Here is a 25862-nt window from a genome sequence, read left to right as displayed (position 1 = left end):
AGGTTACAAATGCTCCTTAGTTTAATTGAGGTGAATTTTAAGTTTATCTTCAATTAGGTTTCAATTTTATGGCTCAACGATGTCACCTGAATTCCTATGATGCAACTAAATGAGAAAAATGAAATTTTTTCATTCGATGAAGGCTAAACTAATGAGGGAAGAGAGACAACCAAGAATGCATCAATGAAGAAAAATGCATCAAAACATATCTCCATAACTGTTCGAATGCAAGATTTAAAAATGAAAACTACTCTTTCACTTTCACTAACGAATGCAATGCCAAAATTCAATCTTATGAGAAACAAAATCACTTTCTTTCACTAAAGTGCACTAAATAGTTTTTTTATTTTTCTTTCACTTTGATTAAAAATGCAAACTAATGCATAAGAAAAGAAAAAATGGATTTCAAAACAACTAAAAGGAAAATTTCATTCACTTTGGTTTCGAACAAAAATCATTTCAAAAATACTTAAATGAATAGATCCTTTCACTTTTCTTTTCAAAACAACGAAATCAAAAAAAGGACATACTTTTACTTTCACCAAGAAAACAATTGTAATCTATGTTTGATAATGGAGAAAAATACATTTTCAAAGTACAAATATGATTCAAGGCTAATGAAAACAACCTCGCAAATACAAACTAAAAGCAACTTGAAAATGGTGTCATGATCACAGTGAAACTCCTAAATGGAGACAATAAACCTAAAAAAGACAAACCAAGTGATGAGGGAAGAAAATAGAAAATTGCAAACACTAAAGGGAATCAATCAAGGAAAACATAATAAGATCACACTGGAAAGACACTCACAGAGGTTGAGATCTACTGAACATAAGAAGAAACCCTAAAATGTTTCTAGCCTCTGGGATCAATGCACCTGTGAAAGGAAAAGTAGCACTAAAAGGCAGAGAAGCATGATTGGTAATCCAAAATCAACATTGGAAGAGCTTTTGTAAGACCATAAAATGTGTTGCGTGAGAAAACAAAAAACAAAAAACAAAAAAAAAAACAAAAAGTTTCAAAAATTAGACCAGACTGAACACTCTCAAGCAAAAGCCATTGATGCACACGAGCTGAGAAATCAACTGTTAGTCAAACTAATGATAGGATCAGATTGAAGGAATGGATGGAAAGGTTATAACTTCCCTAGCAGAGTTGCCATTTTTTTTTCTAGGTAAATCCTCTTGGTGGACAGAGACGATCCCTCTAGCCCAATGAGTGGGTCTAGCAACTAATGAAACAATCTACAAGACACTTTCCTAGATTACATTCGAAATAAGAGAAGAGGAAGGAGACCTACCTCACTCTGATGCTATAATGCACTCCTTTGTTGAAGATCTTGATGATTTTCCACTCAGGCTTAATCCTTACTACTGACAGCGTTTGAATACTTGCACAAGAGACCAAAGACACAACAAAGCAGAAAAGTGCAATAAGAATAATCGAATGTAATCCACTTAGTAGATCAAGGGTCATTAAGGTAAATGAACCATTGACACAGGCATTTATTAAAAGTGAACCAATAGTTGTATATATTAATAAAAAAAATAAGAAGCATACAACCGAGGCCTTGATGTTATTAGTCCTCCTTGAGTGAATGTCCAAGTCCAAGCTCAAGCCCTCCAAGCCTAAATGAATTGCATGTAGTCACTATCCCAGCATAAGGGTGAAAATAATCAGAGACCAACCATTTGGGAATGGAAGAGGATGAATAAATAGGCAGGGAGAGGAGGTTAAGATCTCACCAAATATAGGGGAAGGTCCTCATCTCAAGGAGGAAGCTCATAGGGATAATATCAAAGGGTAATATTGGGAGAATTCAACCACATCCACAACGAACATCATCTAGCTCGTTGTTCTCGAAGCCTCTAGATCACGAAGCTTCTTCTCTTCTTTGGGAAAACTTTCCCTTTAGGGATCAACATGATTATCCAGACCAAATATGAACTGGAAGTACGAGGCTCATATGGTGCAACCTGTCATCAACACGAGTGGGCAATGTCACAGTCACGCTAACCCAGAAATTAGGTTTTTGAGCTCATTTTCTCAGGGAAGGCTCAAGGCATGTTTTTATTAGTTCTTCAAGGAGGATGTGGACTGCATGTTAGCATGGGTACACTCCACAATTGTCAAGTTTTAGAACTTCAGTGTATGACACATGGAACTGTAGGAGGTGTGACAAAATATTCTGTAACAGATGCCCCCTAAAGCATGAAGGCAAACTAGGGAGTGATGGCAAAGATGCTTTACGAGCTATTGCAAGGACGAAAACAAACACCGTCAGGAGACCTACAAATCAAGGATGCATATACACACACACACACACACACACACACACAACAGATATATATATATATATATATATATATATATATATATATATATATATATATATATATATATATATATATATATATATATATATATATATATATATATATATATATATATATATAGATATATATATGATGTATCTAGCATATATATCAAAACATCAATCCATGGCATGGACGCATCCATCCGAATAGAAAGGACCATGTGAAAAGATCCACGGTATCGTCACAGCCACCCGATATAGAAGGATCATCATCATCATAGATATAAGGTACCACAATATGGTCACAACCATCTGTATAGAGGAAATATGTATACAATCATGAATAATACACAACTCCACGCAGTCTGAGTTGTATCAGAAAAAACTCAGGGTCTTGCGCTCCATCCCAACACAATCAAAGTATGAATTATAACATCCGAATGAATGTGTCGAAGCCAAACATGCTAGAAAACCACCTGATTACCGGCCAATGATGTGAACTGTTAACAAACATGAGAGAAACCACCAATAATGACAATGGCTCTCAAGGTACGATAGTACAATTTGTGAATGTGAAATGAAGTTGAAGTTGAACACTCATGGAATCATCTGATTGAAGTTCAATGATGAAAACTTATCGTCGAATGTGAAGAAATTTCCATTAAGGCATGCAAGCTCTAAGGTACTAAAAGGGAGTTTCTAAGTCATATTCCTGGGTAATGAGTTGAATTAGATATGAAGTGACTTGTCAAAGGAGTGCCATAATGATTCCCTTATCATCGACATAAAACAAGAAATAAAGTGGAAGAAACGTGTGTGATCAAGGATTGTGGAAAAAGGTCAAACAATGTATAGGTAGTAAACTGGAGATAGGAATTCTCTTGAAGATATCAGTGACACGACTCTGGAGTGTTGCAGCATTTCACTCAACATAAGACCAAGGATCATGATGATGAAGTGGGACAGTTAGATGAGAGGAAAAATGGATCACCCAAACCCGGAAGGAAAAGTGACTGAGTGAGGATATCCAAAACTCGACACGAGAAACATATGAGTGTCATGTTCAAGAGCAACATGCTGCCCTATATAATAGATGTTTCACTTTCACTTTTTCCCCACTAATTCTAGTGAGTAGCCCAATTATTTTTAATCACAAGCTTGAAGGGGATAACATATGCTTGTCGTATAAGCTCATTCTTCGAATGAATCCATCTTAGTAAGTTTTATGAGTCCTAGGAAGGAGAAACTCAGTCTCGTCATGTTGACAAGTATTTCGTCATTTAAATTTTATGAGTCTGAAGGAAGAGTGACTCAGTGTCTTTTTCATATTTAGAGAGTTTGAGAAAGAGACAAAAAAGAAAACTCCATGAGGTCCCTTTTCGTAATTTGTCTCTCGAACCCAAAAATGTAGAAAACAATATTTGAGAGAACCTCTTGACCACGTTGACCAAGGTGTTCCTTTTTCGTAGTCAACCCCAGCCCGAAAAAGGGGTAAGTGTATACTAAGATGACATGAATTCATTAAATTTAATGAGTTCAAAAGGACAAGTACTCACCGATCTTTTCATATTTCAAGAATCAGAAAAGAGATTAAAGATTACTCGAGGGGGTTCGTTTTTCATTTATTTTTTAACAAGTCCGAAAAAGAGATAAAACAAAAATCATTTGAATCAGTCAAGAATGATCACTGTTACCACCAAAAGATCTTGTAACTGTAAAAAGATAACCACACATCACTGATATCGAGAAAAATAATAAAATATTGGTAAAAATGTGTTTGAAAACTTATAAATAAACAAAAAGTAAAAGGCATTTTACCATTTCACTTTGATTAATTTGGAGAGTGAATTTTACCCTATTTTCTTTGATTCTTCAAACAAGCAGTGTGGCAGATCCAGGGCACCATTTCACGAACCGTCAATTCCATTTAAGAGCTCCTCCCTTTCTCTTGTTTTTCATACTATTTTCTCACCATTTCATAGAAGTTTTCATTGCTTAAGGGGAGGATTTTCATTTTTATAATCGGGCGTGATAAATGCAACTCTAATCATCAGATCCACATTAATCACCCCTTATCCCAAAAGACCCTTGCGTTATCAACATGAAAACGATTTTAATAGTCACACTTGGCACAGAGTGAAAATAAAATGAGAAATCGTCTTTCTTAATCAGTTTTTTCAAAAATTTGATCCATTGAAAGGCTTCTAAATATTGTTTGTGGATTATTTGTGGGAGATTTCAATGATTATGGCCATCAAATGGAAAGAAAGAGAACATGAGGCAGAAGACCACCAAGCTACCCAAAGTGAAGCATGTGTTGATGCTTTGAGGGATTGTGGGTTTCTTAAGTTCTTCCAAACCCCTGGACTCAAAGATCAGAATGAGCTACTAGAATATCTCATAGGGTGATGAGATGTTGATTGTAATATGTTCATCATTAGAGATTAGGAACTCGAACTAGAGGTAGCTAACATCTACTTAATCACTAGACTTTCTAGGAGAGGAGAGAGGGTCCAACTCTTTGGAGCTCGTACTAGAGGAGAGAGCCCTAAAACCCTGATCAGAAGGAATTTCTCGGGTGCAAAAACAACTGTGAGCAGGAAGGTTAAGATAGAAAGAATTGACAACCTACCCTTTATGACTATTTTTCATACCATGGCCCGTATAGTTGGGGCACAAGAATTGCATGAGGCAACCAAATCTCAGTTCCAATACGCAATAGACTGACTCACTCCAACAATATTTAATTGGTGCGAAGGACTATGGGTTAACATGGAACGATAGTTGAAGAAATACAAAATAAGTTGTTTGAAGCAGTTTGGGTTTGGATCGATTTTACTAACATTTTTCTTGGAACGTGTGCCTCTTTTTCGTTACCAATGGGTAGATGTAGATGATCCAGCTCCTAGAGACCCGAGGTTACTCAAATGGAGTGAGATTATGTCTCAAGGCAGAGGCGGTTAATAGATGCATTTTCCTCCGCCGTTCTTCGGTTGGTTATGCCAATAGTTGATTGTGGTAGATGACTATGCCTATGTGGGCACACATTTCAAAGGAGACCCAAATCCTCCTCTACCACCTGGTGCAAAATGGACTGATGCAAGTGAAAACTTGTTTTTTGGGATTTTCAAGTTTTATGATTTTTTGAAGTGTATTTGGGAGTTAACTTATGATAACTTTGCAGATGTAGGACTAAAGGGACCTCCTGGAATGTATTTGATAACTTGGAAAATAGCACGCCTAGTAGAGGAAGAATCTCTGTACGAGGAAAGAGCAGATTCTATAGTTGAGATGGAGTGAAACCTGGAAGTCCTTACTCGGGGGATTCCAGAGTATGCTACTATAGATGACGTGTCATTGTGATACCAGAGGCACACAGTGGGAGTATCTACAAGACTTCGTGAGTTATTAGGCCAAGTCATTAGAGTTGTCTCATGCTATAATGAGAATCATGTGGGTGGATAGCCTATTCCTAGTCATATTATCTACATTTTTGTAGGCTTTAAAAGCCATGTGTCTTAGAGCACTAATTTTTGAGGTTTTGACATAATAAAATTTGATAGACTTGATATCTATATGTATATCTATATCGATATCGATATCTATATATATATATATATATATATATATATATATATAGACATATGCATGTTTCTATTGTCTACTTATGTGTTCATATATCATGATGATGTGTTCGGTTTTTACAAGTGATGCAAATTTCTATTTAAAACATAATTTGATAGACTTGATATCTATATGTATATCTATATCAATATTGATATCTATATCTATATATATATATATAGACATATGCATGTTTCTATTGTCTACTTATGTGTTCATATATCATGATGATGTGTTCGGTTTTTACAAGTGATGCAAATTTATATTTAAAACATAATTTGACAATCCATTTGTTAATGTATTCAAATTTCGTTAATATTTTGAAATGTAATGTAATAAAATTTTCTTTCTAGTAATCGAACAAGTATATACATGCACAAAATTTCTGGATTTCTAACTGAATAATGACCATTTAATTGTAGCAAAATGTTTTTTGAATCTAACTTAACAACCAAATTTTTTATTCCCAGAGAAACCACTTATGATAATAGTTCGATAACTGCACTATACTCGGCAATATTATTAGTATTTTGTCCCAAGAAAATACCTTGTAAATTTATCAACTCGCCATTAGGGGAAAAGAGTGCCTAAACCACGGAGGATAAGTTTCATGTGCTACAACAAGAACCATTAGTAAAACCAACATAATGGTTTGACGACATATGCAAACCGAGTGGAACACAAGGTAAGCAGAGGAAACATGTCTGCAAAGCAAACAAACACACCAAAAAATCAAAATGCACACTAATGAATTCACACACTAATGTACAAAATTAATTATACATAAATCACGCATAATACTTTTTCAGATAATTTCCGTTGCGAGGTTGTGCTAATGCATTATCTTCATAGTCAACCAACTTGTTGGCATTATGATTCTGGTTTGGCTCTATGGTACAGGTGTTGTACTTGATGGCAACTCTCTCAAGCGGCAAAACTCTGTTCAGGCTCTCAAAATGATGGAAATTAAGAGGTTCGCAGGTGAATGGTTCAAAAGGTGCGGACCCACAGGTTCGCCGTCCAGGAAGTGCGGTCATACCCGCAGGTTATCCGTTCAGAAGGTGCGGTCCCCTAGTTCACTCACTTCAAGGCAGAGAAGCGCGCTCACGTGGGGTTTCTTATGTTTGGCCCGTGGTATTTAGCCCGTCGTTCTTGATCCTATGGTTTTGGCCCATGGTATAGGATCTAAAGTATTGAACCCTGGTTTGGATCCCTTGTATTGGTTTTTGATGGTTTTGTCCCATGGTGTGAATAAGGGCTTGACTATAAATAGGGAAGGGGATCACTTGGCTAAGGTATCTTTGCAAGTTGAATATCTTAAGATCTGAAATATTGGGTTATCAATGTTAAAAGCTTGATCTAAATCAAAGTAAATTTGAAGGTGAATCTATCAAGTCGTGATCTCACGGGCGCATGATCAGATCTGTGCATCTGACTGTCAGTGGCACATTGGAGGGTTGTTAATTCGGTTCAAATCAAAGGTCCGCAGGTGATTCACAATGAAGTTGCGGAGGTTCGCAGTCCAAAGAAAGGCGCAGTGTGGAGGCATGCGGAGTGCAGAAAGGCGTAGTGCAGAGATACATTAGAGGTACGCGGCGCGACAGAAGGCACAGTTGCAGAGTCACGCGGCGCGACAGAAGGTGCAGCTGCAGAGATACAGTAGGAGTACGCGGCGGGACCGAAGGTGCAGCTGCGGAGGTACAGTAGAGGTACGCAGCGAGACGGAAAGCGAAGAGTAGAGGTACGCAGAGTACAGAAGAAGCTCTACGTGGATACGCAGGAAAACAGAAGACAAGGTGCGGAGTCACGCAACCAAGATAAGGAAAAACTGCGGATCTGTCTTAAAACATTTGTTGATTATCTTTTATCTATTGCTGCAGAGTTCTGGGTTTATATTTCTGGTACTACCTTTCTGTTTACAGCATTCTGAGAAGTTGGGTGATTCTTTGGTTGATTGTATAAGGAGTTTGGCTGATTTTCATGTACTTGATGATTATTTGATCTTCTTGGAACCAGTTTGAAAATTTATGAAAAGTGCTCCTTGAAAGAAAAGAAGTAGGGGGTTGTAGCTCCCTTCTAGGAGAGATTGGAAAACGAGAGAGAGTTGTAGCTCTCTGCAGGTTGCATCCTGCGTACTGGTAAAGGACTGCACCAGTACAAAATCATTGTAAAAGGAGTTTCTAATTGAAAGAAGATAGAGACATATTGTAGCAGGTGGTTTTCACCCACATTGGGTTTCCACCTTATATGTGGTGTTCTTTGGTGTGACTATCTATTTTTCTTGTTCATGCTAATTATTTTATGGTACTGATATACAAAGTAATGATCAATATCTGAAGAATAATTCAAAGTATAAGTAAGGAAGATATATTGAAAAGAATTTGATAATACTGATTCACCCCCCCCCCCCCTCTCAGTATTATTTCCAACAATTGGTATCAGAGCAGGTTCTTTAGAAGAAGCTTGATCGCTTGAAGAAAGATCTTGCATCATGAGCAACTACAAGAGGGAAGCATCAATCAGGCCACCAATTTTTGATGGGACAAACTTCGTTTATTGGAAGGTAAGAGTTACTGCCTATCTTCAATCTCTTGGTACAGAAGTCTGGGATATCATAGATACAGGCTATACTTTTCCTTCTGTAACTCCTACAGATCCGGCTGAGAAGAAGAAATATGAAACAAATGCAAAGGCAGTTAATACTCTGTTAGGATGCCTGTCTCAATCAGAATTTGTTAAGGTAATGCAGTTTAAGTCCGCAAAAGAGATATGGGACAAGATTGTTTTGAGCTATGAAGGAGATGATCAGGTAAAAAGGGCAAAACTTCAAACCATTAGAATTCAGTATGAAAATCTCAGGATGTATAATGATGAAAGTGTGGCTAACTATTTTCTTCGTGTGGATGAGATTGTTAATTGTATGAAAAATTTGGGTGAAGAAATAAAAGAGGCTGTTGTGGTTGAAAAAGTTCTAAGATCTTTGTCACCTAGGTTTGAATATAAAGTTTCTGCTATAGACGAAAAGGAGAATCTACAACACCTTAAAATGTCACAACTGCATGAAATTCTAACTGCTTATGAAATGAGGAAAGGAGGTCCATCTGACAGGAGAGAAGCTGCCTTCAAGGCTTCAAGCAAAGGAGAGTACTATGAATCATGACATGGGTCAAAAGAAGAAGAAGAATCAAATTTTGTCATAAATCTTCAACGGGGTGCTGGACGGTTCAGAGGTAAGTTGCCCTTCAAATGCTTTGCTTGTGGAAGAGTAGGTCACTATGCTGCCAAATGTCCTCATAAGGATAAGATCGACAAGGGAAAGGAACCTATTAGATGGAACAAGAAACAGAATGCAAATAAGAAAAGCTACTACACTCATGAAGACAGTGATGGTCTATCAAATAGTGATGAAGATGAACGAGGTAATGAATATAAACTTTTAATGGCCTTTGAAGATGATGATTACATGGATGCTATAGATGTGGATAGCTTTTATGAAGAGATTTCTAGACTCAAGTCATGTATAGAAGAAAAGAATGTGATCATTGATACTCTACAATTTCAAATTGATGAAAAAGAAAAATTTCTTGAAAAATTAGAATGTGAAATTGTTGGCCTTAGAAAAGAAATTGAGAAAACAAAGGCTATTAATCTTAATTTTGTCAAAGGATCTGAAACTCTGGATGAGATCATCAATGTACAACGTTCTCTTCTAAACAAGACAGGTCTGGGGTATAATGGAGAAACATCTCAAGCATCCACCTCAAAGAGTTATCTTGATGCAGCAAGAAGGAATGAGCAAAAGCACAATGGAGATCACCAGGTAAAGATGGGACGAATTACATCAAGAACAAACAAAGACTATCAGGTAAACCAGGGGCAATCCATCTTAAGGTTGAACAAAAGCTACAACCAGCCACAGGTAAAATCTTCTCAATTTGCTTCAAGAATGGATGACAATAGAAATTACAATCATTTGGCCGGTAGATTTGATAACCGCAGAAGTTTCTTCAATGGACAATGTTTCTCTTGCCATAACTTTGGTCACAAAGCAGCTCAATCTGTTGCATATAAAACAATCATGACTAGAGAAGCTCAAAAACAAAGAAGTATGACTGGGATTACAAAAAGGACCTATAACAACTTTTCGGCTCTTGAAAATGAAATTGAATGTTCTATTTGCAATAACTTTAGTCATGAACATTCTGAATGCAAGAGCAAGTTTCAGCAGACAAAGGAACAAGCCTCAAGCACTAGAACATGGAGAATAAAGGAACCACAAACAGAAAGATGTGGGATAGCCTTTTATGCAGAGGGACAAGAAAATATATGGTACATCGACAGTGGATGTTCGAAGCATATGACAGGTGATAAAGAAAATCTTGAATCATATTCTACTTTAGAAAAGGGAAAGAAAGTTTCTTTTGGAAATGATACTCCTACAGTTATAAAAGGAAAAGGCACTGCTCAGTTGAAAGAAAAGGTCAAAGCTGGAAATGTTTTGTATGTTGATGGCTTGAAGCATAATCTTCTAAGTGTCAGTCAGATGTGCGATCAAGGAACTGAAGTAATATTTCGATCAAATGGGTGTAGTGTTCGTGATCTTGATACAGGGAAAATAGTGATCAAAGGCAGAAGAACTCCAAATAATCTATACATATTTGAAGAAGGACAACAAAAATGCTATTTGAGCAAGGATGATGAACATTGGTTATGGCACCGAAGGTTGGGGCATCTAAGCTTTTCTCAAATAAGGAAGGCATGCAAATATCAGGCAGTTCGTGGTCTTCCAGATATCAAAATTCCAGACAACACCATATGCAAATCATGTCAGTTTGGTAAGAAAACCATAACCAACCTCCCTGAGAAGGAAGGATCAGCCAGCAGGCCTCTCGAACTAGTCCATACAGATGTATGTGGTCCTTTCAGGACAAGGTCACCTCGAGGAGAAGAATACTTGATATTATTCATTGACGATTTCTCCAGGTTTGTTTGGTTAGGACTTTTGAAGCACAAAGACGAAGCATTCGAAAAATTCAAATCCTTCAAAGCCTTGGTTGAAAATGAATCAGGTTACAAAATTAAGTGCCTCAGGTCCGACAGAGGTGGGGAGTTTACCTCAAATGAATTTTTCGATTTCTGTGAAGAACATGGGATAAGAAGAGAATTTTCTACAGCTAGAACTCCTCAGCAAAATGGAGTGGTGGAAAGGATGAACAGAACAGTCCAACAAATGGCTCGTGCTATGCTTGATGAGTCTGGAACTCCTGCAACTTTCTGGGGTGAAGCTGCATATGCTGCGGTTGTTATTCTCAACAAAACAAATGTCTGAGTGAATAGCACTCAAACTCCTCATGAGCTCTGGTATGGTGAGACTCCTTCGGTAAAGCATTTCAAAATTTTTGGGAGCAAATGCTATATTAAGAATACTGATGAGAAATGTGGAAAACTTGAACCTAGATTAGATGAAGGCATTCTTCTTGGTTATTCTCCACACAGCAAAGCATATAAGTGCTACAATAAAAGACTTGGAAGAATTGTTGACAGCATTGATGTAGTGGTTGATGAAAAAGGATACATTCCTAGCCAAGTAAATCATGAAAATATCGAAGAACATGAAGAATACCCTCAAAGATAGAATGATGAAGAAGAAGAACCTCAAGAAGCACCAGAGGAACAGATGAGGATAGAAGAGAAGACTCCATCCAGGTACGTTCAGAAGAATCATCCAAAATCTGAGATTTTGGGGCAGAAAGAAGCAGGTGTACAAACAAGAAGAACAATTGCAGAAGCTTCAAGCTATTTGGCATTACTCTCCTCCACTGAACTACAAAATGTAAGAGAGGCATGCAAAGATGAATGTTGGGTCAAAGCAATGGATGAAGAACTTGAGCAGATTGAAAAGAATAACACTTGGGAGTTGGTTCCTAGACCAAAGGATAACAATGTTATAGGAACAAAATGGATCTTCAAGAATAAGTTGAATGAAAATGGGGAAGTAATTAGAAACAAGGTCAGACTTGTTTGTAAAGGGTATGCCTAGCAAGAAGGAATAGATTTTGAAGAAACTTTTGCTCCTGTTGCAAGACTTGAGGCCATTCGAATGTTCCTTGCTCTCTCAAGCTTTCAAAAGTTCAAAGTATTTCAAATGGACGTGAAATCAGCCTTTCTGAATGGAGACTTAGAAGAAGAAGTATACATTGAGCAGCCAGATGGTTTCATTCTTGGAAATGATCCAAATCTTGTATGGAGACTGAAAAAGGCTCTCTATGGTCTCAAACAAGCTCCAAGGGCTTGGTACTATCGTTTGGACAAATATCTTCATCAACAAGGTTTTTCAAAAGGATCAGAAGATAACAATCTTTATATAAAAATTGAAAATGACAAATTGCTAATACTTATTGTGTATGTAGATGATATTATCTTTGGCAGCAATGAAGAAGCTATGAGTCAAAGCTTTGCCTTGGTTGTTGTGGGGAAAAGTATCCGATGCGGATGACACTAACCCTTTCTAAAGGTGACAGACTTTAGCAACAACTGAATGACAAAGTTTTCATGTTCATCTTTATGAAAGCACAGAGAGAATAGAAAGAGGATCAACCAACCTGGTGTCTTGCGCTTAGTCGATCCTTGTCCTTCTCGCTTTGTATCCCGTTCCCAGCTCTTTACTCTCCAAGCCGATCCAGCTACACACAGAATCTGCACAACAAAAGGGAGCAAACTACGAGATACAAGCAATCATAATTGAAGCATGGATTAGGTTGCATCAAATATACATGTAAACACAAAAGCATCTATGTAAAACAAGTATATAGAAGAACATGCAAACTTTATTGATAGAAAGTAACAGGGTTCCAGAGGAAGTTACAACCAATGATGTTGGCCCCAATCCAGCAGCACCTCCTCGGCAGCAAGAACTCTCTTCTTCACCTCTAGTAAAACAATCACCCAATAATCCTGGCAGTATACCAACAGCACCTCCTTGCTTATACAAAATTCCAGCCTCCCTAGACCTCATAGAAGAGCTCTATATATAGGAGGGAAGAGGAAAGGATGAGTCAGCTGGAGGCTGGCATATAGCTGACTAGTGTCCTCTCCATCTTCAGTTAATCTTCAGTTCGTGTGTCCACTTGGAGATCCTTGCTTACACATGGTAATCAAGTACCTCTTACTCATCACAGGGCGAATCTCATGAACCAAGTGTCATTTTGGAAGCTTCCTGGGCAATTGACACCTTGCAGGATGACTGTGTCACTTGGCCAATCTCGCCCAGCGCAGGTAGCCTTCATTGTTTTTGACTTCCAGCGCAGGTACAGAGTGGGACAGTTGCAATACAGCGCAGATGCTCAGTTAAGCAGCTGACATGATCCAAAATAAGCCTGTTTTGAAGTGTTTTCAGGTGGAGAACTGATTGGAAGTGCTGTTGTTTGATGACCTTGTTCTTTTAGGGGTAAGAACAACATATTTAGGGACTGAGGATCCCTGTAATTATTGACATTCCATGCTCCTTGACGCGAGGCACAAAAATGTCTATAACAGTTGCCCCCTAAAGTATGAGGCCGTTTATCGGGTGAAATGCTTTAGCTAGAGGATCCGAAGTTCGTTCCAGTGCTGAGGAGAGTGCCCTGTAATACAATACAATACAATACATTATTTTTCATTCATCATTATTCTCATGATCTAGCTGAGGCGGGCATTCCCATGCTCAGCTTTCTATAAATACATTTTGGTACATATGACAGACGATCGTCTGAAGATAGACTGATAATTTTCTGCTGAAACTATCATCCTTTGAATAGGATGATCATCTGCTGCAATGATGTACATGGTAAATGTTTTTATATTTCCTGAATATATATCGCAGCCCGGATGGATGAAACTAGATCCGGGGTCTTCAAACTCGTTCGATCTTCACTCTAAGTACAAGTCGATCCATGTGAGAATTGCGCTGAAGTCGAACATGGAAAGACATCGCTTGATTACCGGTCAATAATGAAAACCGTTAACAAGCGCGAGAGGGATCACCAATAATGACGATGACCCTCAAGGTACTGCAGTACAATTCACGTGGCGTGAAAAAGGACTTGGCGTCGAACGCCACGCAAAATCTTCTGGTCGAAGGTCATTGATGTATACCTGTCGCCGGAAGTGAGAAACTTGCCATTGAGGCATGCAAGCTTCAAAGTACTGATGGGGGTGTTCCTAGATCAACTTCTTGGATAATGAGCTGAAGTCGACAAGAAGCGATCCGTCAAAGGAGGGCCTTAATGAATCCCACATCAATGACACGGAACGGAGCTAATGACTTTAGTGGAGGTGAAAACAAACTGTGAAATATGATTCAGGGTGGCGATCATGAATGGATGAAGGATAATGTATGGTAGTGGATGGGACACGGTTGACACTTCCAGAATGACCCCTCTTGAACATATAACGACACTGATGCGATGGATCGGTAGCATTACCCCAAATGTGGATGGTGTGGCGAGGACCATGGTGATGAGACCGGTGAATGAAACAACCCAACCCGATAAGGTACGGAGGAAAAGTGTCATGTCCAAGAGTGACTTGCTACCTTTAAACTTTGATGTTCTCCCAATTTTTCCCCAGTTATTTCTGACCAGTACCTCTTTATTTTTGTCAAGCTTGAGGAGGATAACATATGCTTGTTCTATAACCTGCCCTTCGGGCAAGCCCATCGCTATGATTTAACGAGCCTAGCGATAGGGAAACTCGTTCTCGTCTAAAGACAAGTTTGTCGCTATTTAATCATTTTAACGAGTCTAACGACAAAGAAAACTCGGTCCTTTTCATTTTTAGAGAGTCTAAAAAGGTACAGAAAGTTAACTCCATAATTCCTTTTTCGTCAGCAAATCCCTTAAGTCCGAAAAAGTATAAAACAATACAGAAGGGATGGCTGTTCGGTACTTTTAACGAGCCGAACAAGACAAGCGCTCGATCCTTTTGTGCAATAATCCCTCAGGTCCAAAAAGATTAAAATTTAGAGGAGGGATAGCGTTCCGGTCCTTTAACGAGCTGGAAGGCCAAAACTCGGCAAACTTTTCATATTTTACGAGTCAGTAAAAAGAGCTGAAAGAAGACTCGTCTTTTGAGGAACGAGTGATAAACATGGATAGCTACGGATTCCAGGTACAGGTTGGAATTTTCCAATCACGGCAGTGTCGCAAGGATGGCTAGGTGAAATCACTCTTCGCAGCTGTTTCTCAAAAGAGGTAAACACACAAATGGAAGTGAATGATCGGCCAAATGAACAGTGGAGGTGATGGATGAAAACACGATCAAGGTTATTATGGCTGATGAATTTACGATCTCAAAAGGTTATTTACCGGTTCATTTTTTCTGGATGAGCTTGAACTCTAGGGGAAGATTGCTCATAACTTATGTTTATTTTTTAACGAGCATGAACTATGTGCTAAAACTGCTCGGATCTTGCATGCCCCCAGCATCATAATAACGCATGTCAAAGGAGGGTGCCCCCCAAGCTTCATTGCATTCAACTTGGTGATTGGAATGAAGGTTTACCTTTGAATTTTGAAAAGGGGATCTGTTTCATTTTTTAATGAGGTTGACATAGTACGAGAACTATCCTCATGCCTCCTTGTTTTATTTTTTTTTAACGAGGTTGACCTGAGATAGGAACTATCCTCGGCGCCGACAAAATATCTAGGAATCTTCCGAATCCAACCAGAAGATTGGATTAGATTTCATGTTGTAGGTTTCCACAGTGGCCACTTCCGCCAGATTACTCGGAGGCGGTAGGGCGAAAGTACCCATTAAGGCAGGGTCTTTTAGGAAACCTACTCCGATATCTTGGAAAAAATGATTCCTTGCATGGATCATCGGAATGCTTCCTGTAACTTGTGAACTGTTGGGGAGAAAAGTTTGTTGGTCGACGATTGTAATTCCTTCTTGTGAGGGAAATGCAATCCTCCTGAAATAGGTCGACACAACCGCGGCCATGGCATAGATCCAGGGCCTCCCTAGTAGGATGTTGTAATCGAGGTTTCCATCAATTACTTCAACATCAATTCCTACTGTTTTGCCCCCCAGTTCAACTTGCAAGTTACTTAAAATACCGTATGGAGTGTATGATCGTCCATCAAATGCTTTTAACGTCGTTGACGATTCCGACAAGGGTGGTGAGCCTAATTCTTTCCAGCAACTCATCGACATAAGACATGTAGATGCTCCCTCATCAATAATTGTTCGATGAACAGTTTTGTTGAGGGATTTCACTTGAATAAGGAAAGCTAGTTGAGCTGGTAATTGCGGGTCATATCCTTTATGATCAAAGGCCACAAGATTGGAATCCATTGGGCCAATCCCACCTATTGCTGATAATAAAGCTTGCTCTTGGGAGGGGTGATTTTGTGGTACCTCAAGTGTCGACATAGCGGACGACGATTGAGCCAGGTCCTCTATTATATTATAATCCTGTGTTACTTTGGCACGAGGATTAAATGTCGATTTGTGTACTACTCCCTTTGGCAGCTTTATCATTGGCTCAGGAACGATGGGTGGCACAACTTCGTTAACAGTTGTTGTTGAACTACTAGGTCGTTCATTAACCTTGTTGTTCGACAGCTTTGGATTCCTTTAATCTTTACTCCTTGTCAAAGCATTATTCTGTTGCTTCGAGGTAGACAACATAAGCACTTGGGATCCGGAAGCATTTTGATTAGCAACCATATTTTGACCTGGATTAGGAAACGGATCAGTCAATACTGCTGGGTTTTTTGAACTCTTGAAGAGTTTCTTAACTTCAGCTATATGTGGACAATCTTTCGTCCAATGATCCTCATCGCATATATGACACCCTGTCGGGGGTCTCCCTTTCCTTTTCTTTATCTTCTTGCCCCCTGGTTGCTTCAGTTGTTTGCCCTTGTCGGTCGACATGGCATTTACTTCTGAGGCGAGAAGTCGCTCATTTGCATTTTGACTAGAATTTTTGCGTTTGCCAGTCACGCCATTACTGGCGTGAGAGTTAGTATTCGATCCAGGAGGGGGAGGAATTGAAAATTCAGGTCTAGGGGCGTCAGGTATTTTGTCGTAGAGCGTGCCCGACTGAGTATATACTAAGTCTAAATATTGAGCACGAGCAATGACTTGCTCCTCTGTTACGACTCCTCCCTTGGCCACATCTTCCGTTATAGCTGGAAGTAACGACTTTATAAACCATTCAGCTAACAGCTGATCGGGAACGTAAGTTTTCACCATTCTACGACGACGTCGCCACTCATGTATATGATCAGATATGTGAGTGGCCGTTGTCTGTTTGAAGTTGGTAAGGAGTTCTGTCCCTGTTTCATACCTTATCGGTAATTGAAAATGGGTTAAGAAAGTCGTGGCTAAGGAGCTGAAATTGTCGAAAGAGGCTCTTGGCAATTCAATGTACCATTTAGCCGCTGGACCTGTCAATGTCCTCTGGAAGAGGCGAAGCCTTATCGAATCATCATTCAAGGTATTCGACGAACACCACAGATGGAATGTCATCACGTGATTCGATGGGTCTTCACCCGGATTTCCATTAAATTTAGGAATATCTGACGGAAGTTTATGTGGAATCACTGGCCACCAAGGGGCATAAGCAATTGGATCATTCATCAGCCGGTTTAGATCTGGTAGTTCTAGAGTTGCTACAAAGGGCAACTGTTGGTTCAGGTTAGGCGAAGCATATCCAGGATAAGATGGTATCGCCTGAGCAATGGGTCTTTGCAGACCAGCATTATGCTGACAACTTAGACAAGGTTGATGGGCATAACCATTATAGTATAGTTGCCCATTACTTACAAAGACTTGTTGCTCAGGTCCTTGATATGATTGCTGGAATGGCGGTTGTTGAGTTTGAAACAGCTCTGGTTGTTGGACCATTTGCTGTTGACCAATACTGGATGATTGACCAGGATGAGTAGTCACAGTACTTGTTTGAGCCTGAGTCGCTCCAGATAAGGAGGCACTACCCTGAGATTGTGATTGAGTCGCTGAGCCAAGAGGTTGTTGTATTACAACAGGTGGCGCTTGTACTTGCGACATATTCGCCATACCAGGTATAGTGGCAACATTCGACACAGGGTGGACTGGTTGCATAGAATATACAACTCCTGGTTGTTGAGGCAGTATTGGTACCCAACTGCTGGATGTAATTCCAGTTTGACCTGAACTTTGTTGTGAACTCACGGATGGGCATCCTCCCGAAGGAGGTAATGAAAAGGCATACTGCCCCCCATATGGCATCAATCCAGAACTCAAAGGGATCGATTGCCTAGGTTGACCTCCAAATGGATCAATTTGGCGAGTTTCAACATAAGAAATACCAGATGATAATCCGGACGAAGAAATAGGAACTAACCATGTCATCGTCCCTGATGGGACTCCGGCTTGTTGTTGACAACTTGCCGGGACAGATGGTATACCAGCGAACATCGTTGGAGTAGCAGTAGTAGCCTCTGCTGCTGCTGTGTCGGACGACACAGTCCTATATGTCGACGGTTGTTCAGACATATCTAGTCTATCCAAAAGATTTCTTAGCGTTTTTACAGGAACTTCCACTTGTGGTGGACTAACTTCGAAGATCAACGAGGGAAGGGTGATGATTATTCCGCTTAAAATAAATTTTATAACGACGCTTTAGACACAACTTGCTTTTTCATGTTTTAAGAGTCGAGAAAAATCTAAAGATGACTCTAGTCGCCTTCGATGTATTAACGAGCCCGAAGTGACAAATGCTCGGTTGGACTTTTTCAGTTATAGAGTTTGAAAAAGGCCAAAAGAAACTGCTCTGGAGATCTAGGCAGAGGGTGTGCCAAACCTTTCGCGAAACCACAGAATACGTTTTACGGTACGGGTGGTCGATCTTCGTGAATGCTGTGTTCACTGCATCGCGATCAGTAGGGCGGCCGACACGGTTTCCTAAGGATAAAGGATAAAAGCCTATAGGGGTCTCCCAATATACGCGATGGTACGCGGGAGCACAAGTCCGTGTTAGTGCCACCGACTCTCAGGAGGAATCACCCACCTTCGTAGAGATCGACAGTCACTATGTTTAACGACGCCGGAACACGTCTCTACCTAGACCTCTAGATGTTTGCGTTATGTTACAAAGCGTTGTTATGTAAATTGAGTTTATTTTAATGTTGATCTTGCTTAACAGTTTGTCTTTCAGGATCACCACGAGATGTACAGGTACAAATTCCTAAATGCAGCTAAAATGATAAGCAAGCTTTAAAATCTTTTTAGCTTTGAAAATCCTAACTACTGAGGGGAGAAAAAAAACATTATCTTTCCACACAGAGTACAAAGCACAAACTAATGCACTTTCTCCTAGATCAATCACGCAAACTCATCAAAATGCAAATGCAAGATGCATGTATTTCTTTTCTTTTCCCTTAATGTTGATGTAGACAAAAGGAAACTGTTGTATAATTTTCGAATTCAATTTGAAGCGTAAACAAACAAGTTTTGTCTAAAATGAAAAGACACCTTACAGGTACTTGTTTCGACACTAAAAATATATGAATTCAAACCATAAGATGAAAAACAAACAAACTCAAACAGCCATGAATAGTAATAAAACTAGCTCTTAAGATCACAAAGACACTTTTACAGTTCAGGATCTAAGAGGTCACAGCTATACTGGTTCGCTTTTCACAATGGGAAATTGGAACTGAAACAAGAAATACTGAAAGAACATTCACAGTTTCATCACACAACTGAGGCGGAATAATGTCAAGGAGAAGTGGTCTATAGCAAGTACAATGACCAGCAAGCAATCAGCAAGAAATCAGTGAAAACAGGGCTCAGACACAATGGGAAACCTCAGGAGGACATAGCCTAACTGGATCAGCGCAGGCTCTGGTCTGTCAATTTGACTTTCAGCGCAGTTCCCGAAGGGAGTACCTACGCTGAAATGCAGACTGCCTTTGGACAGCCTGCACTGAGACACGAGAGTTGCGTTTACAAGGGTTTCCGGGTCATAAAAAGCTCAAAAATGCACTGTTTTTGATGAAATAAAAAGCTATAGGTCAAGTACAGGCTAAGGTATGATCAAGAGGATGAAGATCTATCACAAAGAGTAAAGAGTCTTTTGTAGATAGGCTCTTCAAATCTTGAATTTGCTCAGCAAATGAGCAAGAGTAACAGTCCCTCTACTTTGCTTTTGATATAGTCAAAAGCTTTTCGATTTGGTACTCTTTTCTTCAAGAAATGAATAGCAAAATACTACAAACACCAACAAGATACTAGGCTCCCCAGCGGAGTCGCCAGTTTGTTGTGGGGAAAAGTATCCGATGCGGATGACACTAACCCTTTCTAAAGGTGACAGACTTTAGCAACAACTGAATGACAAAGTTTTCATGTTCATCTTTATGAAAGCACAGAGAGAATAGAAAGAGGATCAACCAACCTGGTGTCTTGCGCTTAGTCGATCCTTGTCCTTCTCGCTTTGTATCCCGTTCCCAGCTCTTTACTCTCCAAGCCGATCCAGCTACACACAGAATCTGCACAACAAAAGGGAGAAAACTACGAGATACAAGCAATCATAATTGAAGCATGGATTAGGTTGCATCAAATATACATGTAAACACAAAAGCATCTATGTAAAACAAGTATATAGAAGAACATGCAAACTTTATTGATAGAAAGTAACAGGGTTCCAGAGGAAGTTACAACCAATGATGTTGGCCCCAATCCAGCAGCACCTCCTCGGCAGCAAGAACTCTCTTCTTCACCTCTAGTAAAACAATCACCCAATAATCCTGGCAGTATACCAACAGCACCTCCTTGCTTATACAAAATTCCAGCCTCCCTAGACCTCATAGAAGAGCTCTATATATAGGAGGGAAGAGGAAAGGATGAGTCAGCTGGAGGCTGGCATATAGCTGACTAGTGTCCTCTCCATCTTCAGTTAATCTTCAGTTCGTGTGTCCACTTGGAGATCCTTGCTTACACATGGTAATCAAGTACCTCTTACTCATCACAGGGCGAATCTCATGAACCAAGTGTCATTTTGGAAGCTTCCTGGGCAATTGACACCTTGCAGGATGACTGTGCCACTTGGCCAATCTCGCCCAGCGCAGGTAGCCTTCATTGTTTTTGACTTCCAGCGTAGGTACAGAGTGGGACAGTTGCAATACAGCGCAGATGCTCAGTTAAGCAGCTGACATGATCCAAAATAAGCCTCTTTTGAAGTGTTTTCAGGTGGAGAACTGATTGGAAGTGCTGTTGTTTGATGACCTTGTTCTTTTAGGGGTAAGAACAACATATTTAGGGACTGAGGATCCCTGTAATTATTGACATTCCATGCTCCTTGATGCGAGGCACAAAAATGTCTATAACATTGGTGATGCAGAAAGAATTCGAAATGTCCTTGCTTGGAGAACTGACATATTTTCTTGGATTGCAAATCCAACAAAATGGAGGGATCTTCTTGTCTCAAACCAAGTATCTCAAGCAGATTTTGAAGAAATATGGCATTGAAGATGCAAAACCAGTATGTACACCCATGGTCACAGGATGTAGCCTCAGTGCAAATGATGAATCAGCAGCAGTGCATCAACCAACCTACAAATCTATGATTGGAAGTCTACTTTATTTGACAGGTACCCGACCAGACATCATGCATGCAGTGGGAATAGTTGGAATATTTTAGGCAAATCCATAGGAAACTCATCTTCAGGCAGTGAAGAGAATTTTCAAATATCTTCAAGGGACTCAAAACTATGGCTTATGGTATTCTAGAGATACATATCTCACACTTCATGCTTATACAGATGCAGATTGGGCCGGAAGAATGGATGACAGGAAGAGCACAAGTGGTGGTGCATTCTTTATGGGTTCCAGATTAGTATCTTAGTTCAGCTAGAAACAGAGTTCAATTGCTTTGTCTACAGCTGAAGCGGAATATGTGGCTGCTGCATCTTGCTGCACTCAACTCCTTTGGATGATGCAGACCTTGCAGGATTTTCAAATCACTTGTACACCACCTATCTCCATCTTATGTGATAATACAAGTGCAATCAGCATTTCAAAGAACCCAGTCATTCATTCAAAGACCAAGAACATACCAATCAAGTATCACTTTCTCTGGGAACAAGTGCTTGAACAAATGGTCAAGTTGGAGTATATTCCTTCTAAGGAACAAGTTGCTGATATACTCACCAAACCATTGCCTAGGGAGACCTTTGAATACCTCAGGCAAAAGCTGGGGGTTGTTGATGCATCATCTTGTTGTTGACTCTCTTCTGATTGTTGGTTGTACGCAAGGTTCATCTGGGGTATATGTGTACATTTACTGAGTTGCGGATTGGTCAAAGATCGAATGGCACAGGTTCAGGGAGAGCATATAATGCATTGTTAGCATTACGGAGGAAGGACAGAAGGAATATTGCTGCAATATGTCTCTATCTCTTTCATGGTCATTTATGGTGTTTGGTGGATTATGGTTCTTCTTTGCAGATCTGGTTTACAGTCAGGGGGAGCATGTTCTTAGGGGGAGCATAACCCTTTGCCCTTGATGTCAAAGGGGGAGAATGACATTGAGGATCTTGAGGTTGCCATCAAGTCCAAAGGGGGAGATTGTTGGCATTATGATTCTAAATTTGGCTCTATGGTACAAGTGTTGTACTTGATGACAACTCTCTCAAGTGGCAAAACTCTGTTCAGGCTCTCAAAATGATGGAAATTAAGAGGTTCGCAGGTGAATGGTTCAAAAGGTGCTGACCCGCAGGTTCGCCGTCCAGGAAGTGCGGTCATACCCGCAGGTTATCCGTTCAGAAGGTGCGGTCCCCCAGTTCACTCACTTCAAGGCAGAGAAGCGCACTCACATGGGGTTTCTTATGGTTGGCCCATGGTATTTAGCCCGTCGTTCTTGATCCTATGGTTTTGGCCCGTGGTATAGGATCTAAAGTATTGAACCCCAGTTTGGATCCCTTGTATTGGTTTTTGATGGTTTTGTCCCATGGTGTGAATAAGGGCTTGACTATAAATAGGGAAGGAGATCACTTGGCTAAGGTATCTTTGCAAGTTGAATAGCTTAAGATCTGAAATATTGGGTATAATGTTAAAATCTTGATCTAAATCAAAGTAAATTTGAAGGTGAATCTATCAAGTCGTGATCTCATGGGCGCATGATCAGATCTATGCATCTGACTGTCAGTGGCACATTGGAGGGTTGTTAATTTGGTTCAAATCAAAGGTCCGCAGGTGATTCACAGTGAAGTTGTGGAGGTTCGCAGTCCAAAGAAAGGCGTAGTGCGGAGGCACGCGGAGTGCAGAAAGGCGCAGTGCGAAGATACATTAGAGGTACGCGGCGCGACAGAAGGCACAGTTGCGGAGGCACGCGACACGACAGAAGGTGCAGCTGCGAAGATACAGTAGGAGTACGTGGCGGGACAGAAGGTGCAGCTGCGGAGGTACAGTAGAGGTACGCAGCGAGACAGAAGGCGAAGAGCGGAGGTACGCAGAGTAACAGAAGAAGCTCTGCGTGGATACGCAGGAAAACAGAAGACGCGGTGCAGAGTCACGCAGCCCAGATAAGGAAAAACTGCGGATCTGTCTTAAAACATTTGTTGATTATCTTTTATCTATTGATGCAGAGTTCTGGGTTTATATTTCTGGTACTACCTTTCTGTTTACAGCATTCTGAGAAGTTGGGTGATTCTTTGGTTGATTGTATAAGGAGTTTGGGTGATTTGCATGTACTTGATGATTATTTGATCTTCTTGGAACCAGTTTGAAAATTTATGAAAAGTGGTCCTTGAAAGAAAAGAAGTAGGGGGTTGTAGCTCCCTTCCAGGAGAGATTGGAAAACGAGAGAGAGTTGTAGCTCTCTGCAAGTTGCAGCCTGCGTACTGGTAAAGGACTGCACCAGTAAAAAATCATTGTAAAATGAGTTTCTAATTGAAAGAAGATAGAGACATATTGCAGCAGGTGGTTTTCACCCACATTGGGTTTCCACCTTATATCTGGTGTTCTTTGGTGTGACTATCTATTTTTCTTGTTCATGCTCATTATTTTATGGTAGTGATATACAAAGTAATGATCAATATCTGAAGAATAATTCAAAGTATAAATAAGGAAGATATATTGAAAATAATTTGATAATACTGATTCACCCCCCCCTCTCAGTATTATTTCCAGCACAACTCATAGGTGCCTTTTTGCAAAATGTGTTTAACAATGTATAGCCCATGCCACATAGGTTCAAACTTCCTAGCTCCCAACTTATCATTGGCTTGGTCATACATTAAGACAAAGTCACCTTCAATGAAAAATCACGGAGAAACAGTTTGACCATAATGGGCTTTAACTTGTTTTTAGGTGCTTCGATAACCATCGAAGCAATATGATGGGTTTCATCAAGTCTCTCGAGATAAAGTAAATGCTCCTCTTTAGGTGAGGTATCGGGGAGTAGTTTGATTGATACTTTTAGCGAAGGAATCTCACACGCGATAGAGAGTTTCGCCTCTAAACCAGATACGAACAGGAATGGAGTGAAACCAGTGGCTATCTTAGCCAAGGTTTGGTAAGCCCAAATATTCTAACACAACATGAGATGCCTATTTTTTTAATGCTTCTTAATGGTACGTTGAAGCATAGTAAATAAGACTTTATTAACCGCTTCAACTTGGCCATTGGCTTGTGGGTAGTAAGGAGTTGAGCTATCATGGAGAAAACCCAATTGAGAAGTAATATCTTCCATCATGTACTAATGAAAATGGGATCTGTGATTAGTGAAAATGGCTTGAGGGACACCAAAATGGGCTATGACATGGTTAAAGATGAATTGAGCATCATTTATACCATCAATAGTATATGTGGGCATAAATTGTATCCATTTAGTAAAATAGTCGATGACGACGATGATATAGCCATGCCCCCCAGCTGAGCGAGGATTACAGGTCATCAAATCAATTCCCCATTTAGTGAATGGGCCTATGGTAACAACTGGGTGTAAGGGTGTCAGTGGGGCGCATTGTTTATAGTTATATATTTGGCATTCATGGCACTTTTGAACTCCGAAAGTGAAATCTTTGAAGATAGAAGGCCAAAAGTTGTCGGTGCGAAGGATCTTCTAAGCATTGGAATTGCATGAGATGTGACCACCACATTCCCTAGAGTGGCATTCATCTAGGACTCATTCAACCTCCTCAAGTGTTAGAAATTTACGAATAATAGAATCAACATCGACGTGGTACAATGTATCACCAATAATATGATAAGGTTGAGACTGATACCAGATATGGTGATAGTCAGATCGAGACAACTCGGATCGAAAAGTCTAGGTCTGAAGATAAACAATAATATCTTTGTACCATGGGTTGAAAGTAATGATGAAAATCAAGGTTTCATGAGGAATCTACTCAGTAAAATCAGTGGAGGTGCTTTTACAAGGAAAGGCGCAAATGAATGTGGCAAAAACTAGTGACTTGTTTAATTTGGCAGTAATAAATTCCGAATCAAAGTCCTGCAGGATAATGATCCATTTAGAGTATTTTCCCCCAAGCAAATGACAGATCATAATATAAGTCATGGGGTTACAATAAGAAATAATTGTGGTCTTCAGTAGGAGAATATAATGGTGAAATCGTTGGACAACATGGACTATTTCCAAGGTGAGCTTCTCAACATGAGAATATCGAGTTTCTGTGTCAATAACATTTTGATGCAAATAATAAACCACATGTTCATTGCCATCATCATCGTCCTGGACTAGTACCATGGCAATGGTCCTATCAACCATGGCCAAGTAGAAGAAATAATGATGGTGGTAATCGCGAGGATGCAATAAAGGAGCACTAATGAGCGTTTTCTTTAGAGCGTAGAAAGATTGTTGAGCAATTTCATCCCAAATTAATGGGATCCCCTTTTTAAGAAAGTGAGTAAATCCCTTGGCAAGCTCATCATA

Source organism: Pinus tabuliformis, chromosome 2_2 (genome assembly GCF_031772625.1).
Source record: "Pinus tabuliformis cultivar Carrire ecotype Pingquan chromosome 2_2, CPIR1, whole genome shotgun sequence".
NCBI classification, from domain to species: Eukaryota; Viridiplantae; Streptophyta; class Pinopsida; order Pinales; family Pinaceae; genus Pinus; species Pinus tabuliformis.
The sequence above is the reverse complement of the archived record's forward strand: the minus strand, read 5'-3'. Positions refer to the sequence as shown.